Below are 13,621 nucleotides of genomic sequence, written 5' to 3' on the forward strand. Positions count from 1 at the left end.
GCACACAGCTGATTGAGGGTGGAGGAGGAGGGCAGCCTTTCCCAACCTGGGTCCTCCAGATGTGTTGGGAGTTGTAGTCCTACACATCTGGAGGACACCAGGTTGGGGGAAGGATGAGGTGGGGGGTGTCACTCAATCAATACTGTGCAAGTGTACATTAGTTTGCCTTACAAGCTATTAAATACTTGTCAGCACAGCCAAATAATAATAATAATAATAATAATAATAATAATAATAATAATAATAATAATAATATAATCTAAGGATGCAAACTATTTTTCTTATTTGTTTAAGACAAAGCGTCAGATGGGTTGGATAAGAGTCATCAAGTGTCCACAGACAAAGCACACCACTTAAGAACTGTGATAAGACTTTAAAATTCATCTCGTCTATGAGGGTTACATTTTTAGTTGGGATCTTGATTATCATATGAAAACATTTTAATAAAAGCAACTCCCCTGGGTTTCCGAAAATGGTATCTCTTGCATAAGTGATACTGTATCTGGAATATATGATATGCATCATCCCAAAGAGCTAATTCATACCATCAAGTGATATGTTACTTATCAAGAGAACAGCTCACCTCTATTGAGGAGTACTGTATTCAAATGATTAATAAGCTCCATCCACAATAATTAATACTGAATCAACAATTATGCAATAAACATGATCATGTGAATGAATCCAAACTAAATATGAAAGAAAGAACATATTGGTTCCTTCTACAAATCTTATGGAAATTCTTCTGAATTACATATTTCAGCTTTAAATAGAAGAAAGTTGCTGTGAGAGATTAATTTAATGTATGTATAAATCTCAGGTACAGTTTCTAATATGTTATGCACTCAATGACTAGCTTGACAGTTCAAAGAGCCAGATAAAAAATTGCTGTAATTATAGGTGCTGTCTATCACACTTCCCATTTAAAATGTAACTTCACCCTGAGTCATACATGGGTCCTAGAAGAAGGTAGGATGTTACTTTAAAGTTAACAAGTTTTTGGAAAAGAAAGAGAAAAACAAGAGCTAGTGAAGTTTTTTTTTATTTAAGCAAATGGTATTTTCAAATATTACTCTTAAGATCAGGGCTCAAGAATTTCACTACATTCATCTCCAAAATTGCTATGCCTGCTTCAAAATATAAGAAAATAAAAATATGTCACTAATATAACTGTCACTAATAAAATTAATTTAGTTTTATTTTTAAATTCAAAATTAAAATTAAAATATTTTGCAAGTTTGTAATAGAATTAATTCATCCAAATGACAAACAATATTCTAAGGAAAAATAATGGAATCATTAGGATGTTAACAAACATTTTTTTAAAAGTTAAAAAGAATTAAATATTCTTTTCAAACAGCATAATATTCCTTGCATAGATTCAGATAGTTGAAGATCTCTATTCATAAGAAGCATTTTACACCACCAGAATAGCGTATTCCTTGTATGTGCGTGTGGGCTTAGTTGCTAGCACATTCTCTAACTTTGGAGTGTGAATTTTTTAATCCTTTTTAACTTTGCTTTATTCTGATTGATCCTGTGTTGAACACAATCGAATGTATCTAATTACTAGTCCCTCAGTAAATGATGAGAGAGCAACTGAAATTTAACCACTTTAGAAAAATCTTTGCAGAACTTGGCGTCCTCCTCTTCTTCCTTCTTCTCTTTCTTTCTCTCTTCAACTCTGTAACATTAAGGTAAGGTGACCATATGAAAATGATGACAGGGCTCCTGTATCTTTAACAGTTGCGTAGAAAAGGGAATTTCAGCAGGTGTCATTTGTATATATGGAGAACCTGGTGAAATTTCCTCTTCATTACACCAGTTAAAGCTGCAGGTGCCCTGCCCTCTTTTAAATCTGGTCACTCTAGTATAGCTCCTGAAGCTTTAACTATTGTGATGAAGAGGGAATTTCACCAGATTCTCCATATATACAAATGACGCCTGCTGAAATTCCCTTTTCTATGCAACTGTTAAAGATACAGGAGCCCTGTCCTCCTTTTCATATGGTCACCCTAGATAAGTGAAGTGGACCCAGAAGCTTGTGTTTGTTCACCTTGCCTCTTTCTTCCCATTGTGGTAGAGTGACCATATGGAAAGGAGGACAGGGCTCCTGAATCTTTAACAGTTGTATAGAAAAGTGAATATCAGCAGGTGCTATTTGTATGCATGTGGCGCCTGGGAAAATTCCCTCTTCATTACAACAATTAATGCTGCAGGAGCCCTGCCTAGCATGACCAGATACAAAAGAGGGCAGGGCTCCTGGAGCTTTAACTGTTTTAATAAAGAGGAAATGTCCCCAGGAGCTGCATGCATACAAATGGCAGCTGCTGAAATTCACTTTTTAATACAACTGTTAAAGATACAGGAGCCCTGTCTTCCTTTTCATATGGTCAGCCTAATAAGGCTACTTCTGTCTCACACTTCAGGGTAAAATTTAGATTGCTAATAGCATGTCTGATAAAAATATGTCTACAAAGTATTTTTTTTCTCAGTCCAATAGGCCAGCCAATGCTTTTTTCAGCTAAGTACTATTAAATTGTAAATGTTAATGGACAAATCATCAATGAACTGTGGAGTACATGTCTTAAGGGATGCAAATAACTTTGAAGATAAAAGCGTCTCACAAACTTGTCATAGTGTACTACCAAGTCTGTTGCACCATCTCTCTCCCTGGCCCAGATTGCAACAGCCCACAAACTACTTAGACAACTCTGAAAAGATGCAATGATTGTGTTAAAGGATCCTTGCTTTTCCATCATTGCTGCCACAAATATGCTTCATAATGTGCTCCAACCTGTGTTTGGTTGGACTTGGCATGAGTCCATTTGCTTTTTGGAGTAAAAATGAAAAAAGCCATGGTTGATCTGAAACTCCCAGCAAGTTGCAGAGAGGCGAGCTTCCTTTAGTTTATTTAGAAAAGCTGGCAACATCAGGAGGGAAACTGGTATAGAACCCTGTGAATTAAGGACGTCAAACATTGTCTTTGCTTTCTGTGCAAGACACTGCTGCAACTGCATCTTCCAAAGTCTATGCTGTTTAGAGAAGTTGTTCACTGTACATCCTCAGGTACCATCTTAGGGAATCTGGTTTCAAGATTCTCTTGGCCTTGATTCCAATGGACCTCTGATTCAGAATTACTGGCTAAGTCTACTTCCAAGGATAGTAGGCACTCAAAAGCTCAGTAGGTGGCTGATTGGACAGATTTGGTTTCAGGTGCTTTGGGCAAGATTCAAGAAGCACTGGGCCAAAATTACTGTATTTGCTTTGGAGGCACATTTAATGGGTAAAATCAAAATGACAGGAAGGCTGTACAGGTGACGGATTTTTCACAGTTCCTTATGTGTATCTTGCATGTCTAGGGCCTTAGCTAGACCTAAGGTTTATCCCGGGATCATCCAAGGGTTGTCCCTGCCTGCTCCCAGGATATCCTGTGTGTCATTTACATGAACAGGGATGACCCCGGGACAATCCCAGGATAAACCTTAGGTCTAGCTAAGGCCTAGGTCTCCCAATCACACTTCATGACTTTACCATGATGAACACCCAGCTACCTCTTAAAGTATAAAATGAACATCAATTCCTGAAGCTGAGTCCTATGGTATAACATAGGATTTCCTCGGCATATTGTATGCTGACCTGCTATTAGACATGACATTGATTAGTACATGTCTTGAGGTAGCTCAAGGAGACATTATCCTGAGGCTCTGAAGTAGCCACAAAGGGCTCTCCCACACAAAGCAATCCTAAAACAGGAGAAGTTCTTTAGCTGGCTTATTTTGTAAACTTATGGCAAATTGAACATATGAGAGCCAATGAGACATTGTCATGGTCATGTCAAAGCAGAATTACACCCACAAATAAGGCACCTCTTAAAGGTGACCTAGTGCATCACAGGTACAAGAAAAGAGACATTACTGAGAAAACAAAAGCAAAGGTGAAATTCAAAAGCACCTAAAACACAAAAATAAGTATCCCTAATGTAAAATAAACAACAATGGATGTTACAAAGAATGCTGAGGAAAACTGTTCACTATGGTTTCTTTAAAGAAGGCTCATTTTGCTATTAAATGAACTGAGTGGAAAAGTGCTCACCCCATCTCTTGACACTTGACACACTTGCAATTAACAGGAGAGGCAGGAGTGCCTCACTATTGCTCTAGAGCAGTGGTTCCCAAACTTTTTCAGGTCACCGCCCCCTTGGTTCCACAAACGCATGCCCAGCGCCCCCTACCCTACCCTATAAAAACCATTATTCAGAATAGCATTTTTCAACGACCTACCAAGGAAGATAATAACAATAAAATTCAAAACAGTAACAATTAATTGAATACTTTATTCAAAATCCAGTTGGTGTGCCCCGCCACGCTGGCTGCAAACAGAGGCGTTCACTCTCTTTTCCCTCCCTCCCTCGGCAAGCCTGGGGCGGATGCTTCCCATTTCATGTCACACTAGCAGGAATCAAATAGGATTTCCTTCTTCAGTGGAACACACACTTACTTAGGAGTAAGCACCATTTTGTTATAGGAAAGGATAATGTATTTTAATTAAAATTTAAAAATAATTATCTGCCACCTGGTACAGAGTTTTCCTATGGAATGGCTGGGACTGAAGTAGAGGAGCACTAATTTTACTGTACTTATTGTCTTTAAATATGGTTAAATATCCCACAGTTACCTTGCTATTCTATTTCTAAAATTCATTTTCTACTGTCTTTTCTTCACCCTCTCTTTGTTTTCAGGCTGCATCTTATGCACATTTACCTCAGAGTAAGTTCTATTGATCTCAGTGGGGATTACTTCTGAGTAGACATACTTAGGATTGTGCTGCAGCTCTGTTTTTATGGTGACACAAGATACACACATACCATGTTTACCAAAAGAACTTTTGAAAAAAGCAAGGGCAGATAGGAATGGTTTCAGCAAGTATTCTGGAAAAAGGTGCTGCTGAATCTTCTTTAGCCAGGAAGGACCTGGGGAATTGCAACTCTCTCCCCCTCCCCCTCTTCTTTTCTCTCCTAATCCTGTTGTAGTCCAGATTTTTTTGGGGGGTGGGAGCACACACAGAGACACAGAGCATCTCTCTCTCTCTCTCCCCCCCCCCCAAGCCTCACAATAGCTGCCGAACTGATTAGGACAGGAGGACAGCAGCTCAGAGGGGAGATGGCCCCAATTTGCAACTCCTGATGGGGGAAGGGAGCCTGGTGATTAGGATGACCATACAAAAAGGAGGACAGGGCTCCTGTATCTTTAACAGTTGCATAGAAAAGGGAATTTCAGCAGGTGTCATTTGTATGCATGCAGCACCTGCTGAAATTCCCTCTTCATCTCAACAGTTAAAGGTGCAGGTGCCCTGCCCTCTTTTAAATCTGGCCACTCTAGTATAACTCCTGCACCTTTAACTGTTGCGATAAAGAGGAAATTTCACCAGGTTCCCCATATATACAAATGACACCTGCCGAAATTTCCTTTTCAATACAACTGTTAAAGATACATGAGCCCTGTCCTCCTTTTCATATGGTCACCCTACTGGTGATACCTTGCAGCAGCACAAGCAGTCCTGCTCCCCACCCAGCCGGCTGGCCGACTGCTGTTCTTGGCAGCTGCTCTGCTGCCCATTGTCCTCCACGTGCTCCTTCCTCTCCGCCGCAGGGCTGCTGCTCCTGCCTTGTTGAGCAACTATCGCGAGAGGTCTGCTGTGGCAGCTTGTAGGAGGGAGCAGCTCTGGCCTAGGGAGCGAGCAAGCGAGTGAGCGGGCAGCGGTGGCTCCAGCAGGAAAGAAGCCCCGGGCCCTCCTAGGCAGGAGAGGAGTGGGCAGAGCAGCTGCATTCGCCGCTCTTTCCTGCTCTGCTGCCTCCTGTGGGCGCTTCCCCCACCCCCTGCTTTTGGTGGGGCTGCTGTGGGCTTGAGATAGGAGGAGAGAGTGGCTGTGTGAATGAGAAAGTCCTTCCTGAGCAGGAGCGGTGTGGGGAGAGCAGCTGAATTTGCCGCTTTCCTGCTCGGTCCCTGGGTTTTAGGACCTTCTGGAGAGACCACCTTGAGCGCCCCCCTGCCATCCCTTTGCCTCTTAACGCCCCCTGCCATCCCTTTGCCTCTTAACGCCCCCCTATGCAATCCCACCGTCCCCAAGGGGGCAATACCGCCCACTTTGGGAACCACTGCTCTAGAAGATCTTCAGATGTTTTGGACTTCAATCCCCAGAAGCCCTTGCCAGTACGGCTGATGGTCAGGAATGCTGGAAGTTGAAATCCAAATCATCTGGAAATCTAATTTCTGCCCACTCCTGTTCCAGAAGGGAACACAAGTCGGGAGCACAACATAAGAGCTTGAGCTGAGCTAGGGAAAAGGTTGGGCTTGAACTGAAAGCCTTTTACCTCAGGAGATTACCAATGTCCAATCTATCAGTTTATTTAGCCGAAATCTCAGATGAATAATGCCCAATGGGAAGATAAATGGGTAAAGCTGACAAAACAGGGTGAAAAAGAACCCTCAGCTGGTGAAAACTTGTGCTAGCTCAAGAAGTTTGACACTGGAACCAAGGAATGACATATCAGGAAATGCACATTCATTACAGAAACATTTTCAGAACAGTAGCTACAGATGCACTGGTGGGGTGTTTGGCTGGTGTAGGGAAAGAAGAATGGAGGCTGCAGGGGCTTGTTCTCTGCAGTCTCTCCCCTCATCTGTTGAACGTCAGCTCCGCCTTACACCACAGGTACATCTCCAGCCTGCCAGAGGCAGCGCCTCGGCGCGCGCACTTTGCGTCGTACAGAGGAGCTATCATACTGCTGTGTACCTGCTTGAAGATCACTAATCAGCCAACCAGCAGCAATTTGTAAAAAACATTTTAATTACTTTTTAATATGTGCCTGGGGAGCTCTGGGGGATATGGGGATGCCCGCATAACTGTGGTCACGGGTAGGGGGAGGTATGGTGCTAGGGGAGGAACAGGCCAGATGAGGGGAAGAGGGGATAGATTCCTTACAGCTATCCCCTCTTCTGGTTCCTACCCCAACCGGATAGTTCCTGGCGGCATTATCAGCTTGCTCCTGGGTCTGGTGGTACTGCTGCTGAATGCCAGGTCAGTCCAAAACAAATCTCCCTCATCCATGATCTGATTGTGGATGAGGGGGCTGACCTGGTATGTATCACTGAGACCTGGGTGGGTGAACTGGAGGGGTTACTCTCACCCAGCTCTGCCCTCCTGGGTACTTGGTGCAGCACCAGCACAGACTCGAGGGCCGGGGAGGGGGGGGGTTGCCGTGGTCTATAGGAATACAATCTCCCTCTCTAGGCTTCCTGTTCATTTGAGTGCTGATCTTGAGTGTTTGTACTGTGTGTTGGGTACTTGAGACAGATTAGGGATTCTGCTAGTGTACTGTCCACCCTGCTGCCCAACAGTCTCCCTGCCTGAGCTGACGGAGGTTGTCTCGGACCGGGTGTTGAGGACCCCCAGGATGGTGGTTCTGGGGGATCTCAACTTCCATGCTGAGGCTCCTGTATCCAGGGCGGCTCAGGACTTCATGGTTGCCATGACAACCATGGGGCTGTCTCAACATGTTACTGACCCAACGCATGTAAAAGGACTCACGCTTGATCTGGTTTTCTCGACTGGACAGGAGGATGGTGATCTGGAAGTGGGGGAACTAACATCTACCCCCTTGTCATGGTCAGATCACTTGCTATTGAGGTTTAGACTCTCGGCGGCCTTTCCCCTCTGCAAGGGTGGGGGGCCAATTAAAATGGTCCGCCCCCGGAGGCTAATGGACTCCGATGGATTCCAGAGGGCTCTGGGGGATTTTCCTGCTGATATGGCCGGTGCTCCTGTCAAAGCCCAGGTCGCTCTGTGGAATGCAGAGATGACTCGGGCGGTTGACACGATCGCACCCAAGCGTCCTCTCCCTCTGAGCAGAGCCCGGTCAGCTCCTTGGTATACACCTGAGCTGAGGGCAATGAAGCAAGAGGGAAGACGGCTAGAACGCAGGTGGAGGAAAACTCATGCTGGGTCTGATCAAACACGGGTTAGAGCTCACTATCGAGCCTACTCTGTGGCGGTGAGGGTGGCAAAGAGTTCTTTTCCACCAGCATTGCATCTTCTCAGTGTCGTCCGGCGGAGCTTTTCTGAGTGGTTCGCAGCCTGTTACACTCTGGGCCAGGGTGTGAGATAGTTGAACCCTTGGTAGCACGCTGTGACGAATTTGCACGGCACTTTGAAGATAAAGTCGCTCAGATTCATCATGAATTGGACACCACACTTAATGCAGCTCCACTAGTAGAGGCGTTCAGAGTGATGTCCGGTTCAGTTTTATTGGATGAGTTTCAGTTATTGAGGCCCGAGGATGTGAACAAGGTGCTTGGCCAAGTCCAGTTGACCACCTGTGTGCTTGACCCTTGACCCTCATGGTTCATTACATCAAATAAGGAGGCAATCGCCGGCTGGGTCCAGAAGGTTGTAAATGCTTCCTTGAGAGAGGGAGTGGTGCCAGCCTCTTTAAAAGAGGCAGTAATTAGACCACTCCTGAAGAAGCCTAATCTGGACCCGGAGAATGTTAACAACTATAGGCCGGTGGCTAATATCCCTTTCCTGGGCAAGGTGCTTGAGCGGGTGGTTGCAGGACAACTCCAGGCACTCTTGAATGAAACAGATTATCTAGATTTATTTATTTATTTATTTATTTAATTACATTTATATACCGCCCCACAGCCGAAGCTCTCTGGGCGGTTTACAACATTTAAAAATAGTAAACATTAAAAGTATACAATTTAAAAACACACACACACACACACACACACACACACACATAAAAACAGTATAAAAACAACAGTATCCATTTAAAAACAACAATTGTGGGGTCCATTAAAAACAAACTTAACGTTGTTAAATGCTGTTAAAATGCTGTTAAAAATGCCTGGGAGAAGAGAAAAGTCTTGACCTGGCGCCGAAAAGATAACAATGTTGGCGCCAGGCGAGCCTCATCGGGGAGATCATTCCACAGTCGGGGGGCCACCACTGAAAAGGCCCTCTCCCTTGTTGCCATCCTCCGAGCTTCCCTTGGAGTAGGCACTCGGAGGAGGACCTTAGATGTTGAGCGCAGTGTACGGGTAGGTTCATGTCGGGAGAGGCGTTCCATCAGGTATTGTGGTCCCAAGCCATGTAGGGCTTTATAGGTTAAGACCAGCACCTTGAATTGGGCTCGGAAACATATAGGCAGCCAATGCAAGTGGGCCAGAATCGGTGTTACATGCTCAAACCTCCCTGTTCCAGCTATCAATCTGGCCGCCGCATTTTGCACAAGCTGCAGCTTCCGGACCGTCTTCAAAGGCAGCCCCATGTAGAGGGCATTGCAGTAATCTAATTTGGAAGTTACCAGAGTATGGACAACTGAAGCTAGGTTATCCCTGTCCAGATAGGGACGTAGCTGGGCCACCAACCGAAGTTGGTAGAAAGCACTCCGTGCCACCGAGGCCACCTGAGCCTCAAGTGACAAAGATGGTTCTAGGAGAACCCCCAAGCTACGAACCTGCTCCTTCAGGGGGAGTGCAACCCCATCCAGAACCGGTTGAACACCCCCCATCCGATCAGAGGAACCACCCACCAGCAGCATCTCAGTCTTGTCTGGATTGAGCTTCAGTTTATTAGCCCTCATCCAGTCCATTGTCGCAGCCAAGCACCGGTTCAGCACATCCACAGCCACACCTGATGAGGATGAAAAGGAGCAGTAGAGCTGCGTGTCGTCAGCGTACTGATGACAGCGCACTCCAAAACTCCGGATGACCGCACCCAACGGTTTCATGTACATGTTAAACAGCATGGGGGACAAGACCGATCCCTGCGGAACTCCATACTGAAGAGTCCACGGGGCCGAGCAATGTCCCCCAAGCACCACCTTCTGGAGCCGTCCTGCTAAGTAGGAGCGGAACCACTGCAATGCAGTGCCCCCCACTCCCAACTCAGCCAGACGTTCCAGAAGGATACCATGGTCGATGGTATCGAAAGCCGCTGAGAGATCAAGGAGAATCAACAAAGTCACACTCCCCCTGTCCTTCTCCCGACATAGGTCATCATACAGGGCGACCAAGGCTGTTTCCGTGCCAAAGCCGGGCCTGAAACCCGACTGAAATGGATCCAGATAATCAGTCTCATCCAAGAGTGTCTGGAGCTGGCCCATTTCAATCGGGTTTCAGGCCTGGTTTTGGAAGGGAAACTGCCTTGGTCGCCCTGTGGGATGACCTCTGTCGGGAGAGAGACAGGGGGAGTGCGACCCTGTTGGTTCTCCTGGACCTCTCAGCGGCCTTCGACCATGGTATCCTTCTGGATAGATTGTCTGAGCTGGGAGTTGGAGGTACTGCATTGCAGTGGTTCTGCTCCTACTTGGATGGCCGATTCCAGAAGGTGGTGCTGGGGGATTATTGCTCTGTGCCGTGGCTCCTAAGCCATGGGGTTCCGCAGGGCTCTATCTTATCCTCTATGCTGTTTAACATACACATGAAGCCGCTGGGGGAGGTTATCCGGAGATGTGGACTGAGGTGTCATCAATATGTGGATGATACTCAGCTCTACCTTTCCTTTTCATCAAACCCAGGTGAGGCAGTGACTGTTCTGAACCAGTGCCTGGGCACGGTAATGGACTGGATGAGGGCTAACTGAGACTCAATCCAGACAAGACGGAGGTACTGTTAGCGGGTGGTTCATCTGTCCGGCGAAGTGATGTTTGCCCTGTCCTGGATGGGGTTGCACTCCCCCTAAAAGATTGGGTCTGTAGTTTGGGGGTGCTCTTGGATCCAGAACTGTCACTTGAGGCACAGGTGAACTCAGTGGCAAAGAGCACCTTTTATCAGCTTAGGTTGATATACCAACTACACCCTTATCTGGACAGAGATAGCCTAGCTACAGTTATCCATGCTCTGATAACCTCTTGTTTGGATTACTGCAATGCGTTATATGTGGGGCTACCTTTGAAAACGGTCCGGAAGCTTCAGCTGCTACAAAACAGGGCAGCCTGTTTACTAACAGGGACTAGCCGGCGAGATCACATTACGCCAGTCCTTTTACAACTTCATTGGCTGCCAGTCCAGGTCCGGGCCCGATTCAAAGTGCTGGTATTGACATTTAAAGCCCTAAACAGTTTGGGGCCAGGTTATTTGAAGGAACGCCTCCTCCCATAAGTACCTGCCCGGACCTTAAGATCATCTACAGGGGCCGTTCTCCGTGAGCCCCTGCCAAAGGAAGTGAGGCAGGTGGCTACTAGGAGGAGGGCTTTCTCTGCTGTGGCACCCTGGTTGTGGAATGAGCTCCACAGAGAGGTCCACCTGGCACCTACACTGTACTCCTTTCGTTGCCAGCTGAAGAACTTTTTATTCTCTCAGTATTTTAACACTTAATTTTAACTTAAATTTAAATTTTACTGTTTTAACTCTGTATTTTAATTTTATATCAATTTTGCTGTGTGGTTTTTATCCTGGTTGTGCTTTTTATACAGTATTATGTATTTGTGCTTTTAACCTGTTGGTTGTTTTATTATGGTTTTAATTTTTGTGAACCGCCCAGAGAGCTTCAGCTATTGGGCGGTATAAAAATGTAATAAATAAATAAATAAATGCAGTCAAATCAAACCAAGATTGCTTAATATTTCTGAAATCCCTTCAGAAAGGTAATTACAGACTGATCTTACCCATGTTTTTTTTACTCAAACATAGGTCTCACTGAGTTTAAGAGAACACCTTCTTAGAATCACGGCGTGGAGAAGCATGGTGTGGAGAATGTGGACAGGGAGACATTTTTCTCACTCTCAAAATATTAAAACCTAGAGTCGTCTTATGAGGCTGATTAGTGGTAGATTCAGGACAGATAAAAGGAAATACTTCTTCACACAATGAATAGTTAAACTATAGAACTTGCTACCAGAAGATGTAGTGATGGCCACCTATTTGGATGGCTTTAAGAGATAAATTCCTGCAGAAGGCTATCAGTGGCTCTATTAGCAGAGGCAGTAAGCCTATGTGCACCAGTTGCTGGGGAACATGGGTGGGAAGGTGTTTTGCACTCATGTCCTGCTTGTGGGTTCCTGGTCAACAGCTGGTTGGTCACTGTGCAAATAGAATGCTGGACTTGATGGACCCTTGGTCTGATCCAGCATGGGTCTTATGTTCTTAATCACAGACTTGGAAGGGATGTCAAAGGTCATCTAGTCCAATCTCCTGCAATGTAGGAAATCCACTACTACAGCACGTGAGAGGGGCCCATTCAGCCTCTGCTTAAAAACCTCTAATGAGTCCACTTCCTTGCAAGGGAGTCTCTGCTACTTTTTAACTAACACCTCATACCATTAGAAAGTTCTTCCTAAAGTTTAGTCAAAATCTTTTTTGAAAAAATTGAACCCACTCAGTTGGATCGTAACCACTGGGCAACAGAAAACACATCATCTATGTGACAGCCTTTCAAATATTGTCTCTTATAAGTGTGTGTACACATTTTCAACCTTAAGCAGCAAATCACTTCAAATCATGTGGACCGTGTCAGCTCTCCACTACTATGTTAGTCATAAGTTTGAAAACTGCGAGAACTGGTAAATACAGTGGGGATAAAACTTTCGCATTTCCTAATTTAGACTTTGTGCAGTTCATAGCAAATGTTTTAGTACTGCCTGTAAACATCTCAGGGTGCAACAAGAATCTCTTACAATTATGACTTGAGCAATGCATATTTCTTCACAGGAATTTATGACAACATAGTATAGTTTATAGTTTTAGAGTACATTATATTTCCCTTCTCATAACTAAGGTCAAATTTATTCAAAATTCACAGAATTCCACAGGAGCACTATCTATCTATCTATCTATCTATCTATCTATCTATCTATCTATCTATCTATCCCTATTGTAGAAAGAAACCCTTCTACAAAGAGTAGTTCCACCCCCAACAGCTTATTCAGTTTATATATCACTAGTTTTTATGCGCAAAGTTGATCATCAGTAGTAATTTGTCTCAAGCACTTGCCATGTTTAGTATAGACAAGATTTTGCCTAACTGGATTAATGTGACAATAACATAAACAAAGAGGAATGAGAAGATACATATAGAATAGCAGATTGCTGGTAATGCTTGCACCTACATCACAGAAAGTGGGCATTTGATGTGGACTAGGTTCTATATGTTCTTCTTTACATTTAATGTGACAAATAAACCATGGATCTTAATATGATCAGGGTTCCTCCATAGTCATTCAGATCTGAAGAATGCTTAATATATCCATCCATCATTTCATTTGTTGTATCTATTGTCATATATTATTTGATCTTTTAAAATATTTTACAAGGATAAACATAATCTAAAATAAATATCCGTACACCAATATTTCAAACAAACAATCCTGGTCCCATGATAATCATGTTTTTGTTTAGAAGATAGAAAGTGTCCCTTATGAGTCTAACATCACCATCTCTTAGTGCTGTATGTACAGGTTCATTCAAATCAGGAAGATATTTAGCTATGGGGACATAGCAGCTTACTGTCAACTCTATTAAGCTACTAGCAACAAAGACAGACAAAGAGGGTTGTAATATACAAATAAATCTCTCACAAGGACAGAGTCTCTCTCTCTGTCTCTCTCTTTCTCTCTCTC

General features: G+C 44.3%; 1 protein-coding gene across 2 annotated transcripts in view; it reads right to left on the reverse strand.

The window, feature by feature from the left end:
* GNAL (G protein subunit alpha L) overlaps positions 1-13,621 on the reverse strand; it is a 146,592-nt gene that overhangs the window by 50,330 nt on the left and 82,641 nt on the right. The gene's annotated exons all lie outside the window — the stretch shown is intronic.

Source organism: Elgaria multicarinata, chromosome 7 (assembly GCF_023053635.1).
Source record: "Elgaria multicarinata webbii isolate HBS135686 ecotype San Diego chromosome 7, rElgMul1.1.pri, whole genome shotgun sequence".
Classification (NCBI taxonomy): domain Eukaryota; kingdom Metazoa; phylum Chordata; class Lepidosauria; order Squamata; family Anguidae; genus Elgaria; species Elgaria multicarinata.